The sequence below is a fragment of the Lactuca virosa genome, chromosome 1 (assembly GCF_052849685.1).
Source record: "Lactuca virosa cultivar CGN04683 chromosome 1, Lactuca_virosa_CGN04683_v6, whole genome shotgun sequence".
Taxonomy (NCBI): Eukaryota; Viridiplantae; Streptophyta; class Magnoliopsida; order Asterales; family Asteraceae; genus Lactuca; species Lactuca virosa.
The window spans coordinates 272817569-272838739 of record NC_136426.1 but is presented as its reverse complement, the minus strand read 5'-3'; positions in this window follow the sequence as shown (position 1 = coordinate 272838739).

The window sequence follows — 21171 nt, the reverse complement described above, 5'->3', positions numbered from 1 at the left end:
CACGAAAACAGATAGTGTCTGATCAATAGAACGACCTAGTAAGTAAGAAAACTATCATACCAAGCCCCTAACCTCAGGAAACACCCATCCGACTCATAGAAAACACCCATCCAACTCATAAAGAAGAGAGACGAATTGTCCATAGGACCACTGACTACTAAGGGTCAAACAAAACCCATCATTAAGAATCAATATCCCCTATTTCGAATCGACAACCTATTCAGCCAAACTCAAAGAAACAAGCAAAGGTCGACATTCCACTAGCTCAAAGTTCCGTAGGAGGAAAACCCCAAGACAACCTAGGGTTCATAGGGCCAGCTGTACCACATGCCACCTTAACTTTGGTAACAAGAATGTTCGCCGTAAGGTTCAGAGATACTACTTTTGGGGCGCCAAGTACACAAATCCTCCATAGCCATGACCATCCATCCACCTCAACACATAGGACGCAAATGCATGCCACCTCTATGTTGGGCTGAGATGACCAACACACAGCTAGCCAAATGACATGTACCCTACGACACTGTCACTAGCTCGAGACCACCAGAGAGACAACGGAAGAGATCACCCAAATTCGAGCACGACTAGAGGCATCTAGAAATTGACAAAAAAGCTATGCAAGTAAGCGACGGAAGCCCTTAGAATGCCAAGTCGGTGATCGCGTACTGCTAACTACCTCTCATTTGGAAAAGGATGATACGCTTGGGAAAGCTTGGGAAATTGAACCCGAGATACATCAGACCCTGGAAGTCCTTGCTAGGATTGGTCCGGTGGCTTGTAAACTACAGCTACCGCCTAAACTCAATAATGTACGCCCTGTTATTCATGTGTCCAATCTAAAGAGATGCCTACTTGTCGAAACTCTCGTTGTCCCACTTGATTAGATTGAGGTAGCTAAACACCATCATTTCATCAAGGAACCCGATTAAATAATGGACAGAGAAGTGAACCGATCAAAGCAAAGCCGCATTCCAACTGTGACGGTCCGATGGAGTGTCAAGCGAGGGAGAGAGTTCACCTGGGAACACGAAGACCGAATGATGCAGAAGTACCCCCATCGTTTCCCTAGTTCTTGAAGACTACTCTAGAACGAATTTCGGGACGAAATTCCCTCTAACGGGGGGATGATGTCACAACTAGCAATTTAGGGTTTAAGATGTGAATCTTGTTCACAACAAATTCCTCTATGTAACCTTGTTGCATCTTATTCAAACTACAATGTTATTTGAATTCATACATGCATACATTGTGATTCAAGTCGAAATAGCCTCATGCACGCCCAAAAACTCGATCCAATAGCTAAGCCCAATCAATTTTGGGTCTTAGTCCACGAATTCTCGGCCCAACACCTTATTTGGCCGATAACCTCTCATTGGGACTTATTGGGCCGAAAACCTCTCCTTGGGCCTTATTGGGCCGAAAACCCTTCTATTGGATCAAATAAAACCCAAAGATCCATACACACATCAAAAACCGCAAACTCTTTATGGAATTAGGGTGTTTTCGGCCACCCTTAAAACCGAAAACCCTTGAGAAGTGTTTACGGCTGAAAAACCAATGGGGTTTCGGCTAGAGCTTGAATAAAACAAAAAAAGGAAGTGAGAAAATAGTTTGCCACCTCAATTTTATTCAACATGAGACAATGCTATTAACTAGCATACAACCATGAATATGTACCATTACCCCTCATGTTTCTATGCAAGTATCACATCAAGCCTTAAAGGAGTCAAACCCCCCTCCCATTCTCTTATTCTCGGCCGATTCCGCCCCACTCCCACACACCAAACATTTCTCTCAAACTCACTTCACTCTCAAGTTCCTTTCATTCTCTCTCTCTCTCTCTCTCTTAAATATTTGTGTGGGTGTGCCCTCCTCAAGGGTGTTTTCTTCAAGAAACTCTCAAGAAATTGGTTAGTGTCCTTGCAAACTCCAAGTATTCTTACATCTCTCCAATCTAAAACTCTTGTTTACACACTTTTGTTGTGTGATAAGTTCTTAGAAATCCTTGAAATTTTCGAGAATATCTTCAAGTGGTGCAAGGCTAGGCTAGAAATCTCTTCACTCTCCTCTCTTCTACCAAACTAAATCTTCAAGGTTTGTTCATACCCCTACATTTTCATGTTTTATTCAAGTTTTAAGGGGAATACAAGTTACAACACCAAAACATAAACTAAACTTAAACATCAGCTTTCAACAGAATCGTTATGGTCTATTCACGGACTGTTTTGACCGTCTTATAATTAATATGTTTCAAAACTGTTCAGTATCAAAATAGTTAAGGTTTATACCTTTCTAAAGACTACTCGCATGCGTTCATACGATTTTTCTACAATGTTTGGCGATTTTTACAAAACTGCTTATCATTTCAGAAATGATTTCGGACCACTCTGTGAAGATGAACATTTTCACACTGGTTTGACACCACTAAAAATTATAATAAAAACAATGAACAAAGTAGACTCATTTTATAAACTCTCAGAGTTTACGGATCCAAATTTCGACTTACGATGATTTTTTTATACTTTTTCTAAAAATATGGACACAAAAGTCAAAAAAAAAAAACTAGAAATCGTCTTTATCATACTAGAAGTTCTTATACTTGTGTTAGATGTAAGTTTATATGATATTTTCTTTTAAAACATCTAAACATGTTAACTTATATGTATTTATATATATGATTATATAAATTGTCTCGACAAGCAAAAATAATAAACTAAATCGATATAGTTTGGAGGTCACAAACCACACTTTTCAAAGGTACACATAACTATTCAAAGGCATAATTATCTTATTTTGCAAGCAAAAAGGGAGTCATAGTTCACGTAAATCTGTTAAGGCTCTTGTGAGACTTTCCTTCGTCGTACCTACCTAGCGTACACCGTAAGTCCTATAGTTATAACCAGAGTCTCCTGGAGGGAGAGTGAGGTAATTTTGTATAGATCTATACGGGGTTGACACCCCCACACCTGAGCTGTTAGCTATAGCTAGACGGGGCCAGTCTAGGGTGAAAAATATCTTACCGAAACCAGGGCCTGAAGAACGTCATGACAGACATTTTAGTCGTATGAAGCACGGTTATAACGACTCACATCGGGAATAATAATATGATTTTGGTTTACGGAAAGCTTACACTTCATCGGTTTTATTAAACTATAAAACTGCAAATATTTTTTTTCCAAGTATTCAGTCTCTTACACTTCCGGTGTTAGGGTTTAAGACTACAATTTTTCTTACATCAGAAAATATTGGATTTTCTGGGAACGTTAGCTTTACTTTTACAAACAAAAGATAGTAAAGGACATGCATGGATATATTCACAATTTTGGAACGAGACCTACAAATCATTTTCATAGAAAATATCGGATTTTCTGAAAGTACTACGAGAACTATTCTAAACAAGTGCAAAACCATTTTTAATTCAAAATTGCTTATGAACTCACCAACTTTTTAGTTGACGCTTTTCAAAACAACTTGTATTCCCAAGGATCAAGTGGTGCGACTTCATGAAATTTTACTTCTTGTCATTTTTATGTTACTGATGAACAAGTACAAAATGTAAATTATGTATGTGTATATTTTCAATGTATGTCGCTTGGAATGCTTTGTTTCATTCATATTCAATTGTTATGATACTGTATAAGGACGTCATCCGCCCCCGGACACTTCCGCCATCCTGGTTCGGAGGTGTGACATGTAGTATGTGGCAGATGAGGAGATGAAGAAGCTGAGATAATATGAGATGTTGAGGAGTGATATCTGGCAGTTTGTGAGCTGATCTAGTTGCAATACACTTGATGATATGATAGCGAGGGCCAGAGAAAGAGAGAGATTGACTTGGAGATGGGGAGGAGGAGGAAGTCGGACAAGGTTCAGATTTTAGGGGGTTCGGGTAAAAGGTCTAAGGTTTTTGACTCAAGACTGAGAGGCCAGCAGAGTCAGAGCCGCTATGGAAAGTGTGACAGGACGCACGATAGGGCGTGTAGGGTGGGTGGTTCTGGCTGCTTTAAGTGCGGCAGGACGGGTCATATTAGCAGGGATTGCACTACTACTACCCCTACCATCTAGAAATCTGACCTGATTTCCTTCCATTGAAATCAGAAGGGCCATAATAATGCCAATTGCCCGAGCTTAATAGTGGGAGGACCAGTTGCAGCACCCGCTCTAGTGACTCTACAAATTACTGATGGTCGCCAGGGCAAGGCGGATGTGCCTGTTGTGAGGAGCAGGGCCTTCTAGCTAATAGCCGGGGAGGCTCATGTAGAGCCTGATGTGGTGACGGGTATGTATCTTCTCCTTATCTCTTTATTTATATTGACTTGTATGCTTATATTTGTGTGTCTTATTTTAGGATCTTCCCTTGTGAACGGTATCTCTACATTGATATTGTTTGATTCAGCGGCTACCCGATATTTTGTATCGCTTGTGCTTAGCAAGAGGTTTGTTGGTGCTTCGGGGAAAATGGATTATCCATTAGTGCTTGAGATTGTAGATGATCGATCTGTCCAAGCATCGAGGGTTCATCGGGGTTGTGTTCTAGAGATGTTCAGAGAGCAATATCCAATTGATTTGGTTCCTACTCCTTTGCGTGGGAACAAGGTTATTGTAGGGATTGACTGGTTGAACCCCAATGGGGGCAGTGATTGACTGTGAGCATCATATGATAGGTATTCAGACCCCAAGTGGGGAAGAGTTAGTGGTTCAGGGAGAGAGTGCTCAATGTGGGTCGATTCTATGTTCAACAGTTAGGGCCATATGCTATCTTCAACAGGGTTGTTCCAGATATGTTGCCTACGTTATGGATACCCGGCAGAAGGGTAAGGTGACTGTGGATGATGTGTCGGCTATTTGGGAATACCCAGATATATTCCCAGAGGACTTTATTGGAGTTCCTCCAGATAGGCAGGTATAGTTCAGGATTGAATCCAGATAGGCAAGTATGTTCCCAGAGGACTTTATCGGAGTTCCTCCAGATAGGCAGATATGTTCCCAGAGGACTTCTGGTGCGACTCCAATAGCCAAAGCACAGTATCAGTTACCTCCTCTAGAGATACAGGAATTGTCTACACAGCTGCAGTAGCTGTTAGACAAGGGACTAATTTGACCGGGTATTTTGCCATGGGGAGTGTCGGTCCTGTTTGTGAGGAAGAAGGATAGGTCGTATCAGATGTTTATTGACTACCGGGAGCTGAATAAGCTAACGGTGAAGAACCGTTATCTGCTCCCGAGGATTGATGATTTGTTTGACTAGCTTCAGGGTGCGTCTTGGTTTTCCAAGATTGATCTACATTTGGGTTATCATCAGATGAGGGTCGAGAGGAGGATGTGCAGAAGATGGTCTTCCGGACTCGTTATGGTCATTACGATTTTATGGTGATGCCCTTTGGGCTCACCAATGCTCCATCCGCGTTCGTGGACCTCATGAACTGCGTATGCAGGCCGATACTGGACCGGTCTATGATTGTGTTTATCAATCACATCCTGTCTATTCTAAGTCTTAGTAGCTACATGAGGAGCATATGAGGGTGGTACTGGAAACCTTAAGGAGGGAGAGGCTGTATGGGAAGTTCAACAAGTGTGAGTTCTGGTTGCGCAAGGTGCAGTTTCTGGGGAACCTTGCCAACCAACTTATTATTATGTTCGATCCGGCCAAGGTCGATTTTGTGATAACCTAGGAGGTTCCGAGGTCTCTATCTGAGTTTCGGACTTTCCCTAGGTTGGAAAGTTACTACCGGAGGTTCGTTCAAGATCTCTCCAAGATAGCGGTTCCTTTGACTCGGTTGACGAAGAAGACTGTCACTTTACGTTGGGCGCCTGAGCAGCAGGCATCTTTTGAGACCCTGAGACAGAGATTGTGTGAGGCGCCGATTCTGACCCATCTGGAGGGTGTCGAGGAATTTGTAGATTATTGTGATGTGTCGATCATAGGTTTGGGTAAAGTTATGATGTAGATGGGTCGCGTTATTGCTTACTCTTCGAGGCAGTTGAAGCCTCATAAGGCGAACTATCCTACGCATGATTTAGAGCCGGGGGGTGTGGTGTTCGCCCTCATGATTTGGCGACATTACCTCTATGGGGTCCGTTGTACTATTTACATGGATCACAAGAGCATGGTGTATTTGATGGATCTGTCGAATCTAAACATGAGGCAACGTAGGTGGATGGATGTGGTGAAGGATTACGAGTGTGAAATCCTTTACCATCCTGGGAAGGCAATGTGGTGGCTGATGCTCTCAGCCGCAAGGCGGTCGCGACTTACAGAGGATGACAGTGATTAATCCACTCTTCGAGCAAATTCCAAAGGCTCAGCTTGAGGCTATGAAGGAAGAGAATCATAAGAGTGAGGGCATAGTGGGTCAGGTGGCTTCCTTTTATTATGATAGCCAGGGGTTATTGACTCTCCATCGGAGAGTGTGGGTTCCTTATTGGGGGTGGTGTGCGTTAGGTTTGATAGAGGAGGTGCACAAGTCAAGATTCTCCATTCATCCCGGGGCGAAACAAAGACGTATATAGACCTCTATCTTGATTATTGGTGGCCCTATAAGAAGCGGGATGTTTCTTGGTATGTAGAGAGGTGCTTGACTTGCAGGAAAGTCAAGGCCGAGAATCAACGGCCTCATGGAAAGATGCAACCGTTAGACTTTTGTGTTTGGAAATGGGAGGAGATCTCCATGGATTTCATCACAAAGTTGACTCGTATAGCGCACAGAGTGGATTCGATTTGGGTAATCGCGGATCGATTGACCAAGAGCACGCATTTTATTTTGATTCAGGAGAGTATCTATGTAGAATTTGGCCGACATATACATCAAGGAGGTTGTGGCACAACATGGGGTGCTGGTTTCCATGGTTTTAGACAGGGACGACCGGTTTACATCCAGGTTTTGGAAGAGGTTTCATGAGGAGTTGGGTACTCGTCTGCACTTCATCACGACTTTCCACCCACAAACTTATGAGCAGAGTGAGCGGACTATCCAAACCTTGGAGGATATGCTTTGAGCGTGTGTATTGGATTTCGATGGGAGTTGGGAAACGTATCTCCCTTTGGCGTAGTTTTCGTATAACAATGCCAACATCGATCAACCTCCTTTTGAGATGTTCAATGGGAGAAAATGCAAGACCCCGATATGTTGGGGTGAGGCCGATCAGTGATTCATGGGAGTAGCAATGTGGTACTCAAGACTACCGAGTTGATTCAGCAGGTTCGGAGTAGACTTCAGAAAACATAGAGTCGACAGAAGAGCTATGACGACAACCACCGATCAGAGCTAGAGTTCCAGGTTGGGGATATGGTTCTCCTGAAGGTGTCACCTTGGAAAGGTGTCATACGATTCAGGAAGAGGGGAAAGTTGGGCCCCAGGTACATTGGTCCTATTAGGGTTTTGGCCAGGGTGGGTCGAGTTGCTTATCACTTGGATCTTCCCGAGGAGCTTAGTCAGATCCATAGCATGTTTCACATCTCTCAGTTGCAAAAATTCTTTGTTGATGATTCTGTAGTGGTTCCACTGGAGGATATTCAGTTGGATGATCGCCTGAATTATTTCGAGAGACTGGTGGCGATTCTTGATAGGAGGACGAAAACCTTAAGGAACAAGGTCGTTGAGTTGGTGAAAGTATAGTGGCAGCACCGCAAAGGCTCAGAATGGACATGGGAGTCGGAGGACGAGATGAGGGAACATTACCCCTAGTTATCTGCGGCAGCGAACTTCAAGGATAAAGTCTGATCCAAGTGGCGGAGAATTGTAAAATTTGAAATTTAGTGCTATATTCCTTTTTAACACTTTATGTGAATTTTTTACAATTTGGTCCCTAGCCAAGTACGTTGGCGTACTCTATGAGTACGCTGGGCGTACTGGTTCTTCTTATGGTCCCTGAGGCGTATGGTAAGTAGGGAGAAACCGTAATTTTTAGGTTTTGTGCCCTATTTAAACAACTTATGTTGCCTTGGTTGTATGCGTTGTTCAGCCTCTAGTCCTCTACACCCTAAGATCGAAAACCTAATTGCCCTTTTGTAATTTTTGAGCTTGGAAGTGTGTTTTGGTGATTTGAAGGAAGAAGAACACTTGGAGGTTGCTTTGAATTGGATTGAGCTTGTAGATCAAGAACCATCATCATCATTGCAATATATTTGAGGTATAAAGTTCTCTACTTGATGATTCCTTATGCTAGATCCAATTTGGGGCTTTATTTGTGCATTTTTGTGCCCTTTAAGCCATATTTGTGAGTATGGTCTACTGCAGATGCCATGGATGTTAGATCTTAGCACCTTTGAGGTCCGTTGACCATAAAAATGAAATCTTTATGAGTTATATTGATCCATGTATGTGTTAGGATCCTTAATATGGTTATTTTTGAGTTTTGGGTCCCATTATGTGATGCATGAGAGTAAAGTTGCCAGCTTTACGTGTTAAGTCACCATTTGGGATCTAATATGAGAGTTTGGCTTAGTGACTTAACCGATTAAGTGCTTAATGGTGAAGTTTCGTCATCTGCGTCGTACGCTGGGCGTACCCAGCTAGTACGCTGTGATGGGTTTTGAGCATAACATCATTCCTATGGTGCACATGCAACGCTAAACCTTTGGATCTAGGTTTTTCTCTAGTTATACTGTAAGATACCAATTTTCAAGTCCAAAAATTTCTTTTAAATTAACTAACTCATAAAAACATTCATAAGAAAATACTGTGAAAACACATCATCTTATAAAACAAGGTATCATGTCTGAAAACCCAAGTCATAAAATAATAACATATCAGAGTACAATCCCAGAAAACTCCATGCGGAAATCATGTGTGTGTGTGATGCGCTGCTACATTGCCGACTCCTTCCCCTTAGACGAAGAGGTACCTGAAACCAAAACTAAAACTGTAAGCATAAAGCTTAGTGAGTTCCCCCATCATATCACATACCATACAGACATATCGCATACATACTGCCGGGCAATTCTGGGGTGCCCGACCTACCCAGTACAACCATTCTGGGGTGCCGACCTACCCGTGTCAAGCCATTCTGGGGTGCTGACCTACTCATGTCAAGCCATTCTGGGATGCTGACCTACCCTTCGGTCCTATCAACCGAACCTCGGGGACTATTCCACCCCCTACTGCTACTATCACATATATCATAACGTAAACATGTTGTCAGACGTTTCTGGGGTGTCCGACCTACCCTTCGGTCCTAACAACCGGACTTGAGGACTATTCCCTTCCTACTACCACTATCACATATATCATATCATGCCAGCATATAATCATATAATCACGTACTGTCAGACATATCTGGGGTGTCTGACTTACCCTTCCGGTCCTAACAACCGGACTCTACTACTGTCACATATACGTATCATGCTAGCATATAACATATCAGGTAGTAGCAAACATAGACAATTATCACGAAGACAATCATCTATAACAACTCCTACTGGTGGGCCGGCATTGTGGCCATAGACCCACCGCTACTGGAAGGTAACTCACCTCGTACAAGTAGCTGCTGATAATCTGTGCGAGAAACCTCTGTCTGCTGCCGCTCCGGAAATCCTCCGGCTACAATCCCCACAAAATACTTAATCAGAGTCTGATATCTACTCTTAGGGTAAAATGACCATTTTACCCCCAACCAAGTCCAAGTCAAAGTGAAAGTCAACTTCCAGTTGACCCGACTCGCCGAGTTGGGCCGTCAACTCGTCGAGTCTCTATCTCTTCAACTGTCCTCATCCACGATTCTACTCGTCGACTTTAGCGATGACTAGACGAGTTCCTCTTCGATATGAACATCGAATGAACCTTCATCCGACTCACCGAGTTGTATGAACACTCGTCGAGTTCACCTTCATCAGATGAACAAGTTCTGACCTTGACTCGCCGAGTTGTTTGAACAACTCGTCGAGTTCATCTTCAATCATAAGGAGATTGCCTTGGACTCGCCGATTCTGTTCTAGCACTCGTCGAGTCCCATGAACTGCAGGTCTAAAACTAAGTCCAATGCGTTGGGTCACTCTTTTTGTCCTGCTACAACCCTTCTAACACCCAACTGAGTCCTTTTGACCCTCAACAGATATGGGACTCAAAGCCTTGGACTCATCGAGTCCCAAGAACGGACTCGCCGAGTCGATAACATCCACACCCTAAATCCTTGATTTTCTGATGCACAACACTTGACCAAATGATAGATCCAAGCCCCTAAGCTCGATCTAGCACGTAAAGTTATGAACTTTACATGCATGCATGGGACTTTTGAGCCAAAAGGCTCTAAAATGGCTCTAGTGTTGCATGGAGCCTTCCTTGGGTGCAAAAGCAACCCAAATCTGCCTTATGACCCCTTTAAAGACCTGATTCCAAAGCCTCAACCCCCAACCATGTTTGCAATCATGGTTGGTTACCAAAAATAGCTTATAAAAGCCCTAAATCTCCCCAAAAAGGGATTTATCAAATGAAAGAGCAAGGTACAGACTTTATACCTCTCAAGAACTGCAATTGATGAACCAAACTCGAATCCTTCAGTTCCCTCTTGATCCTTCTATGCTCTTCCTTCTTCCTTGTGAACAAAACCACCAAAAATTACTCAAAAGTCAAAGATCTTGCACCAAAACACTTAGGGTTTGCTATGGAGGGTTTCTGGGAGCATAAAGGGGCGATGGAGGCTGCATAAGGTTGTTTAAATAGGGTGCAAACCCTCAAATTAGGGTTTTGTCCAGTCATAGCCTACTCGTCGAGTCCGGGACCCGACTCGACGAGTCCATCACTTAAATCCCGCGCCTCATCCCGCTTCTACTCGGCGAGTTGGTCCTTCAACTCGCCGAGTCCAAGGCCAAAAATGCAAAATACTTAAATAAAAATACATACCAAGAACCAGGTGCTACAAATCTCCCCCACTTATTTTTGACTTCGTCCTCGAAGTCTGCTGCTCGATCCTGGAATAGCTCTGGGTAATGCTCCATCATCTCATCCATCGGCTCCCAAGTCCACTCCGAGCCCTTCCGGTGCTGCCATTGCACCTTCACTAGTTCCACCTTTTGTTCCTCAGATCCTTCGAATTCCGGTCGAGGATCGCCACTGGCCGCTCAATATAATTCAGGTTGTCATCGACCTGAATATCCTCTAAGGGTACCACTGCTGAGTCGTTCACCAAGCACTTCCGCAACTTAGAGACGTGGAAAGTGTTGTGGATCTGGCTGAGTTCGGCTGGCAGATCCAACCTATATGCCACCTTGCCCACCCGGGCTATAGCCCTGAAGGGTCTAATATACCTGGGACCCAACTTGCCCCGTTTCCTGAATCGGATGACGCCCTTCCATGGCGACACCTTCAGAAGAACCATATCCCCGACCTGAAACTCCAGGTCCGATCGGCGCTTGTCGGCATAACTTTTCTGCCGACTCTGAGCAGTCTGAAGTCTGCTCCGAACCTGTTGAATTCTTTATGTCGTCTTGATCACCACTTCGGTGCTCCCCATGACCCTCTAGCCAACCTCACCCCAACATATCGGGGTTCTGCACTTCCTCCCGTATAACATCTCGAAGGAAGGACGGTCGATACTCGCATGATAGCTATTATTATACGAGAACTCCGCCAACGGAAGGTAGGTATCCCAGCTACCTCCGAAGTCTAAAACACATGCCCGCAGCATATCCTCTAATGTCTGGATGGTCCGCTCGCTCTGACCATCCGTCTGCGGGTGAAAGGCGGTGCTAAAATGCAGACGAGTACCCAGTTCGTCATGAAACTTCTTCCAAAACCTGGAAGTGAACCGCACATCCCTGTCTGAAATCACCGATACTGGCACCCCGTGCCGCGCCACTACCTCCCTGATATAGATATTGGCCAACCTTTCGGCCGAAATACTTTCCTGAATCGGGATAAAATGGGCGCTCTTGGTCAATCGATCGACGATGACCCAAATCGAATCCACTCCCCGCGCGGTCCTGGGAAGCTTTGTGATAAAATCCATCGTAATGTCTTCCCATTTCCACAGCGGGATATCCAACGGCTGCATCTTGCCGTGTGGCCTCTGGTGCTCGGCCTTGACCTTCCTGCAGGTCAACCACCGCTCCACATACCATGCTACGTCCCGCTTCATATAGGGCCACCAATAATCAGGACGAAGATCTCTATACATCTTCGTTGCTCCGGGATGGATAGAAAATCTGGATTTGTGTGCCTCCTCCATCAGGATCTGGCGCACGCCTCCATGATAAGGGCCCACACCCTATGGTGAAGAGTCAATAACCCTCGGCTATCATAGTCGAAGGAGGAAACCTGCCCCACAATCCTCTCACTCTTCCGATGTTCCTCCTTCATGCCCTCCTCCTGGGCCTCCCGAATCTGCTCCAACAGCGGAGTCACCACTGTCATCCTCAGACAGATATCCCTGATCGGTGCTGCCTTGCGGCTAAGCGTGTCGGCCACCACATTGGCCTTCCCCGGGTGGTAAAGGATCTCGCAATCGTAATCATTCACTACGTCCAACCACCGACGCTTCCTCATGTTCAGACTTGGCTGGTCCATGAGATACATCAGGCTCTTATGGTCCGTGTAGATGGTACAACGAACACCATAGAGGTAATGACGCCAAATCTTGATGGCGAACACCACAGCCCCCAGCTCCAAATCATGCGTCGGGTAGTTCGCCTTGTGAGGCTTCAGCTGCCTCGAATCGTAAGCAATGACATGCCCTCTCTGCATCAATACTGCGCCCAAACCAGAGATGGACGCATCACAGTATACAACAAAATCCTCCATGCCCTCTGGCAGGGCTAAGATTGGCGCCTCGCACAATCTCTGTCTCAGCGTCTCGAATGCGGCCTGCTGCTCAGGCCCCCAGCGAAAGACCACGGCTTTCCTCGTCAGCCTGGTCAGGGGCACGGCTATCTTGGAGAAGTCCTGAATGAATCTCCGATAGTAGCCTGCCAATCCCAGAAAGCTCCGAATCTCAGATGGAGACCTCGGGACTTCCCACCTCATCAGGGCCTCAACCTTGGCCGGGTCCACCGATATCCCGTTCTGGTTGGCAAGGTGCCCGAGAAACTGCACCTCGCGCAACCAGAACTCACACTTTGAGAACTTAGCATACAAGCTCTCACTTCTCAAAGTCTCCAGAACCTCTCGTAGATGCTCCTCATGCTGCTCTCGCGTCTTGGAGTAAACCAAGATATCATCAATAAACACTATCACAGATTGGTCTAACATCGGTCTACACACCACGACTTTCTAGTGACCGATTTCTGCATGCCCAAGGGTTCCTTATATAGCTGAGCAGATAGGGTTTCAGTCAAAACCCTAATCCAGTTGCATAGTCCTTAAGCAGCCCATAGGATCCTTCCAGAAGGCCCCTTGGACGAATTCTATGTGGACTCCCACATAAATTTCATCCATCCCATCCTTATGGAACCTAAGCCTAACTTTGTAACCATCTTATAATTACGGTATCAGTCCCCTTATACATACAATAAAAATATCCAAGATGACTGAAGAGATTATTGCGCTAATAGAACGATAGATTCTAAACAGATAAATAATATTAATCGAGTAAAGAACACAAGACTGGATCAAATGGTGTCGAATGATTAATATCTTACACCTCAGAAGAGCTCGATGAAGAACTTCGACTGTAGAGGCGTGTTAGGTTTACAATGCAAAAGCTATTAATGAAAACGTTAACCTCAAAGCTATACATGCATACATAATATATAATCTAACCCTAATGATAATCCACAGTTGGACAGGCCGAAACCGGGTAAACAAAATGGACTATTAAACGAGCCCAAAGACGCAACACTAAAACCCAACAATCTCCTCCTTTACGTCAATAGAGGCGAGAGACTACTTCGGTTGATTAACTTTAGTTTTCCTCACAATCTTGAACAGCCTGGGGATGATGGCAAGAAGAGTTTGACGAAACAGAATATACCACCGAAGCATATCAGTAAACATCTTTTTATCGGCTTTGCTGTTCTGATTACACCCGTGTATAATTTCCAAAATATGCTCCCAGCAAGCGGTGGAGAACAAGTGTTTGTCAATAAGAGCGAACATGCATTTTTGACCTTCGCCCCTAATGAACATGACCGTATGAAGCTTGGGGTCGATTTTACCCTTAATCATCACGTTGACGTCGCTTTCCCTCCATATTGGCTTCACAGTGGGCTTCTTATGTATGGCAGAAGCGATTTCCTGATCCATCTTTGCGCTCTTCATGAATATAGCACACGAGCATTCGCTTGATGTGATCGCTAATAGGCTGATACTCCTTTTGATTAGTCAGCAAAATGTTATTCAGGAAAATCCAATCATGAGGATTCAGGTTCGACAGATTAGCCAGGGAAATCATATGAACCGAGCTATCAGAGCCTCGGCTCACTTTGAATTTGATGTTGATAAACTTCCCTGCTGAAGTGGGTTTCAACACCTTGACCGTTGTGATTTTCTGATTACTCCAGGTCAGGTATTGCGGCTGAGCAAACTCAAGATAATACTCAAGCAGACCCCGATCAACCTTCGGGTCTAGGGAAGGAATGCCAGCCGTTGACTCAAAATAGTGAAAAATGAATGCTTTCCTCTCCTTATCAAGAAGTTCCTTCTCTTTTTGAACTTTCGCCTGAATCTCTTGATCACTAGGCTGACTTTAAGACTTTCAGTTTTAGAAGTGTTTCCTTCTGTATCAGCATCATCGTCGTTTTCATCCACATCATCATCACCAATCTTCTTCTTTCCCTTGTCCTTCATACTGCCCAAAGCTTCATTACCCTTCGGCTCAGTAGTGACTTTCGGTTTTGGAGGTGGATGAGATTGGCCCTTGCCCTGAGTAACATTATCTCCCCCTTGTTTCGGAGGGACAACAGACTCCGGAACACCCTCAGTTCTTCTCAAAACATCTAGAGCAGGTCTCAACTTCTCAGCCAAGTGGCGTCGAATGGAGATGGTAAGGATGGAATCATGGGCTTCCAGAAGGTGTAGGAGAATGGAATGTACATCACCAACCGAACTTTTAATTACTTCACGCTCAGATTTTAACTCTGCAATCTCCTTGTTTGCAGCCTTGAGCTTGGGATTCTGAATTTTAAGCTGAGAAGTACGCTTATCCAGCTCATCCATAATCTTGTTTTCGACAGCAAGCTCAGCTTCAAGTTGAGTGAGACGAGCATCAACTGAACTGTGAAGCTCTGTGTTAGGAGCCTGAATTGCTTGGCGAGCTTCCTCAAAATGTTTCTTTTCGGCTTCTAGTGAACGCGTAAGATTATCAACCGAAGCGTGCACTGTTTGAGCATTCTTCTGAGCGGCAGCTTGGAGAGAATCAAGAAATATCTGGGCATCCGAAACTAGTTTTTTGATATTTGCGGTCGCCTGCTTGCAATCCTTGGTGGAGGCCTCGACTGCAAGTGAAGCTTTCTGACAGGTGGAGGTTGAGGCTTCAATGGCTTTAACAACACTAGAGATGGAAGTGTCATGCTCTTTGACAATGGTTGCCAACAGAGCCTTGAGTGCCGCTTCTGAATATGCACTGCCAGAAGAGGAAGAGAGCAGTTGGTCAAGTTTGTCATTCATGGCCTTGAGATGCTTCTTCGTTACAGGAGCGTCATCATCATCATCACTCTGTACTCGATAAGGACTGAAGTAAACAGAGTCGAATTCCACGTCTTCCCCGCCAAGAACAGTTTCAGATTCATGTGATGGAGGTGGGGATAAAGCTGTTGAGGTAATAGGAGGATCAGAACCGAAAGTAGATGCCCCGTATCAGATACGTTGACACGAACAGTAGGTTCGGTTGGAGAAGCAGTAGTGGTAGTAACTGTAGTGAACAGAGGGGTTGGAATTGGAATTGAGGTAGGAGTAGTAGATGAGATGGGTGGAGGAAAGGGAGCAATAGTAATAGGAACCGAGTGTGGAGGAGAACGAGGAGGTGAGTTTCGGTTACTGTGATTAGTTGGTGAGGGTGGAGGATAATAACCTCTTGGCGGACTTTCGGTTTGTGTAGCTTCATCTTCAGTTGACTCGGGTTCGTGCTGTGTGTCAGAAGGAACATACTCAGAGTCACTGGAAGATGGGGAAGGAGACTTCGGTCTGTGAGCTTTCATCTTGATCTTTTGTTTCTTTGGAGCAGTAGGCACTGCTTGCTCAGACTTGCGTTTCTTAGGAGTAGAAACTTTGGAGGATTGACCGTCCTTTTCCCCTTTTTTATCAGGCTTCTTCCCTTGTTTTACTGGTTTGTCTGCAGCTTCTAGCGAGCTTTGCATCTATGGAGTAAGCTGTCGTGGCCCTGTAGGGGTTAGCTTCTTGTACTCATTGATAACCTTGCTTTTAGGAGAAACACATCTGTACATTGATTCCAGAATCGAACCAATGAAGAGAAATTTGGAGGGATCTGAGACAAGGATCCTCGTCGTGTGGAAGGTAGCAATCGATGACATGAGTGAATCCGCCATTGTTGGAACATTAAACTTTGCCATCGCCCAATGAGTGACGATAGTCCAAAACCGAGCACATGAAATTTCAAAGTACCTTGAAGAAGAGCTTATACTCTGAACCAGTTGAGACCATATGATTGACCCATAATCCATATTAACCCCATGATACAGACCATATAGAAGGGTCATGAACGCCCTGCTCGTTCCATCTGAACCTGCAACCCTCTCCGATAAACCCTTGGAGAGGAGAGTAAAGAGTCTGTTCCACTGAGGAGGAAGACAAGATTTCTTGAATTTGGTGACAGTGGTGAGAAGCTCTGTGTACCCCATCTTATAGAACATCGTGAACAACTGAGTAGTTGTAATGGAATCAGGGTAAATCATGGAATCGGCGACAGCAAGGTGTAGCAGTAAACAAAACCTAGCTTTTGAAATCGACGTCTTCTGATTGACGATCTCAAAAAAGATACGCTCCTTAGCTTTATCGTAGACAGCAGTTGAGTAGACGTGAGAGAGCATCGACATTGGAACGCATTCAACATGTGTGAGAGAAACCACCAACGGTGAATACTTGAGACATTCAACCACATACAACATGTACGAATCATAGATAAATGGGTTCAGTTCGATGATCAGATTCTGATTGGGTTTGATGGTCAGAAGAGATGACTGAGCAGTTTGTTCGTAAACCGAGGAAGATTCAACCATTGTTGCAGGTGTGAAGAAGAAGATGAACAGTAGAAGATCGCTGATTTGTTCTTGAGAGAGTTGAGAATTGGTAAAGTAACCCAAGAGGTGTGAGAAAACCTTTTATACCGTTGCTAGAAGAGAGAAAAATCCACAGTAATGCTTTGACTATCTTCTGAATCGACGCCTGAAAAAGCGTGATTTGACAGCTGGGTTTTCCGAAGAAGACGTCATCAGGCGTGATATTAGGTGCCGTTTCAAATTCACGCGCCTTTCCATCCATATCTCCTGTTCAAATTTTGAACCGTTTCAAATTCATGCGGACTCACCCTTATTTTATTTTTATTATTAAAATAAATCAACACCACCAGAAAGAACTGAAGCTTTATTTCTGAAAATAGCTTATTAGCAACCGAACCAGAGTTTGAAAAATCGTAAAGATTTTCGTGCAAGATAGTGTGAAAGATAAAGAAATAAAGCAAAATTTATGTGGGATATGAGTGATGTCAATCAAGACATGAAGCAGTTGATCCCGAGCACGAATCTCTTCCTTCAAAGTCAAGAGAGACTTCGAAGTGCGTGTGTGGTTCCCCGTGAAAATACGATCAAATACTTGTTAAGAAGCATTGACAGGCATCTTTTCAAATATAGGCTTTAGTGGGTAGGTTATCTTCAACCGAACATCGATACTTAAAATATGACCGAAAGTTGGATGAAGTACTTGTGAGACCGATGTGGTCTGTTGAACAAGTAGGTTGGAGAATATATATGTAGTGACTGGATAATTATAAGAAATCTCAAAAACAAAAATGAAACTAGATCTTATGGGAAGAAACGTCTTGCTGTTAGACAGTTTCATAAAGATCACGCAAAAATAAAAAATGAGATTTCGTGAGGTAACAAGTGATAGCTTGAACATTTTAGCGTTCACCGTCAATTCATTCAACGTGTTGGATTTTGGGTTTCACTTAGAACGTGGTGAACCTATCTAAGATTATCAACACAGATGTTTGTGTAACCATAAACCTCAGTGGTAATTGCTGAGAGTCTCAAGGGTTACTTTTATGAAGCGAAACTTAATGGAGAAATGAGTGGAGGTGGTTAAGGAACCGAAAGTACCTATGCTATATAAGAATGACAAAGCAAAAAACTATTAACTCACTATGAGAAGAGTAAGATAGCTCGTGACTTGAGTGATTTTAGCAGCCTGATTGGGAAGAAACGATTGGTGTTGATCGAATCATTAAGGCTTCACTCAGAGTCTTGGAGGCTTCGGTCTACATGCAGCAGCATGCTTCTAGGGACACTTAACTAGTACAAAGATAAGAATATTATACCTGCCCCAACGTCATTGTGTTTCGCAAATGTGAACTTGAATCAAGGTGAGAATTTGAGAGATAAAACTAAAAACAAGTAGAAATATTTTTGTAGTTTTTGGATTTTTCTGAAAAATAATAAAAACATAAAAGAAAATATTTTTGGATTTTTGAAAGATCTGAAAAATAATAAAAATAGAAAAGAAAATATTTTTGGATTTTTGTAATTTCTGAAAAATAATGAAAACAGAAAAGAAAATAAATACTAAAGATAAACACGCGAAAGAATAAATAAGTTTTACAAAAATATACAACCGAAACCATACCTTAGAAAAGATGAAGCGAAATAGATCAAACATTCGGTTCAATTTGGTTCCAAAAATTCCAGAGCCGAAATAGACAGAGCCGAAATAGATCAAGCGTTCGGTTCATTTCGGTTCCCGAAAAATTTTGGAGCCGAAATAGACCGAGCGTTCGGTTCATTTCGGTTCCCGAAAATTCTAGAGCCGAAATAGACCGAGCGTTTGGATCATTTCGGTTCCCGAAAATTCTAGAGACGAAATAGACCGAGCGTTCGCTCTATTTTGCTTGTTCAATTTTAGTGAGAAGAAAGGGGTTTCGATACCGACTCAGCTTCCATCATTCCCAAGCCTTGGAGTATCTTGTTAAAGCTTGCTTCTGGTAAGGCCTTAGTGAAGATGTCAGCCAGGTGATCTAAGGACCTAACGAAGTGAACTTCAACATTACCATCTTCAACGTGGTCCTTGATGAAGTGGTATCTTAGTGCAATATGCTTAGTCTTGGAATGTTGCACTGGATTGTGACATATTCGAATCGTACTTTCAGAGTCACAGTAGAGAGGGATCTTCTTCATGCTTAAGCCATAATCTCTAAGTTGGCTTTGTATCCATATGACCTGTGATGTACAGGATGCTGCAGCGATGTACTCAGCTTCGGCTGTGGAAAGAGACACGCAAGTTTGTTTCTTTGACTGCCAGCTGACAAGTTTGCCATCAAGGAACTGGCATCCGCCGGTTGTGCTCTTTCGGTCCAATCCACATCCACCTAGATCAGCGTCAGATAAAGCTTGAACAAAGAAGCCGGATTTTGCAGGATACCAAAGACCGAGAGACGAGGTTCGCTTCAAATACCGGAATATATTTCTCACTTCAACCATATGAGGTTCTCTTGTATTTGCTTGAAACCTGGCACAATAGCAGACATAAAACATTATGTCCGGTCTACTAGTTGTTAGATACATTAGAGATCCTATCATCTGACGATAGAGAGTCACATCAACAGCCGGTTTCTCAGGAGATGGAGTCAGCTTCGTGCCAAATGCCATTGGAACCTTTACTTTGGAATCTCCCGTCATGCCGAACTTCGCCAACAGAGTCTTCGTGTATGTTTCCTGATTAATGAAGATGTCTTCTGGTCCCTGTCTTATATTTAGTCCAAGGAAAAAGTTAATCTGACCCATTGCGCTCATTTCAAACTTAGTCTCCATCAACTTCTTGAATTCAACTGTTAAGCTAGGATTCGTGGAGCCGAAGATGATGTCATTGACGTAAATTTGAACTATCATTAAGTGTTCGCCTTCTTTCTTGCGAAAGAAGGTTGGGTCGACCGAACCTTGTTTGAATTTTGACATTTTGAGAAAGCGTGTTAGAGTTTCATACCAGGCTATCGGGGCTTGCTTCAATCCATAGACTGCTTTATCCAGTATGTAGCAATGATCAGGATACTTCTCGTTCACAAATCCGGGTGGTTGCTCAACGTATACCGTTTCTTCTAGTTCTCCATTCAAGAAAGCACATTTTACATCCATTTGGAAAACTTCGAAGTTTTTATGTGCAGCATATGCGAAAAAGATTCTCACTGATTCCAACCTTGCTACTGGAGCGAAGGTCTCTTCATAGTCTATTCCTTCTTCCTGACAATATCCTTTCACCACCAGCCTCGCTTTGTTGTGAATGACGTTACCCTCTTTATCTAACTTATTTCTAAAAACCCATTTTAAACCGACTATAGATGCATCCTTTGGTGTTGGAATCAGCCTCCAAACACGATTTCGTTCAAACTCATGGAGTTTGTCTTGCATAGCTTGCACCCAATCAGAGTGATCAAGAGCAGCATTTACCGTCTTCGGTTCAACTTTGGAGACAAACGAATCAAACATGCAAAATTCTACTTGAGAGAATAAAGCAGTTTGCTTCGCTTTTAATTGAGAGTGTGTGAGAACACCCTCAGATGATTCACCAATGATTTGAGTTTTTGGATGATCCTTTGTCCATTTTATGAGAGGAGGGTAATTTGGATCATAGACAGGATCCAGCTCAGTATTAATTTCTTCTTCCAGTTCTGACAGATCGCCTTCGTCATTTGCATTTTCATTCTCCCCCTCAAATGGCGAACCAAATCCCATGTCAGGTTCAGTACTCTCCCCCTCAAATGGACCTTCATGGGTTGGGGTTTTTGATGGATTCTCCCCCTGGAAAGGCATGCCGGTTGTTTTTGGTGTAGATGAACCCTCATCCTGGATTGTAGAGCTTTTATTTGGAGGGTCATTTGAAGCTGGACGTTTGCTAGATTCTAGAGGTTCGCTTGTAGGTTGCTTCTCGGATGGATGTTGAGGCTCGCTACCATGTCTGTTGCAGCTTCGTCGATAATCTTCTTCAAGTTGTCGATTTTGTTATCAGCTGCTTTCGCTTATGAGTGAATCGTCTTCTCTGGTTCATCAAAGAGCAGCATGTACTCTTCAAACAGATTGGA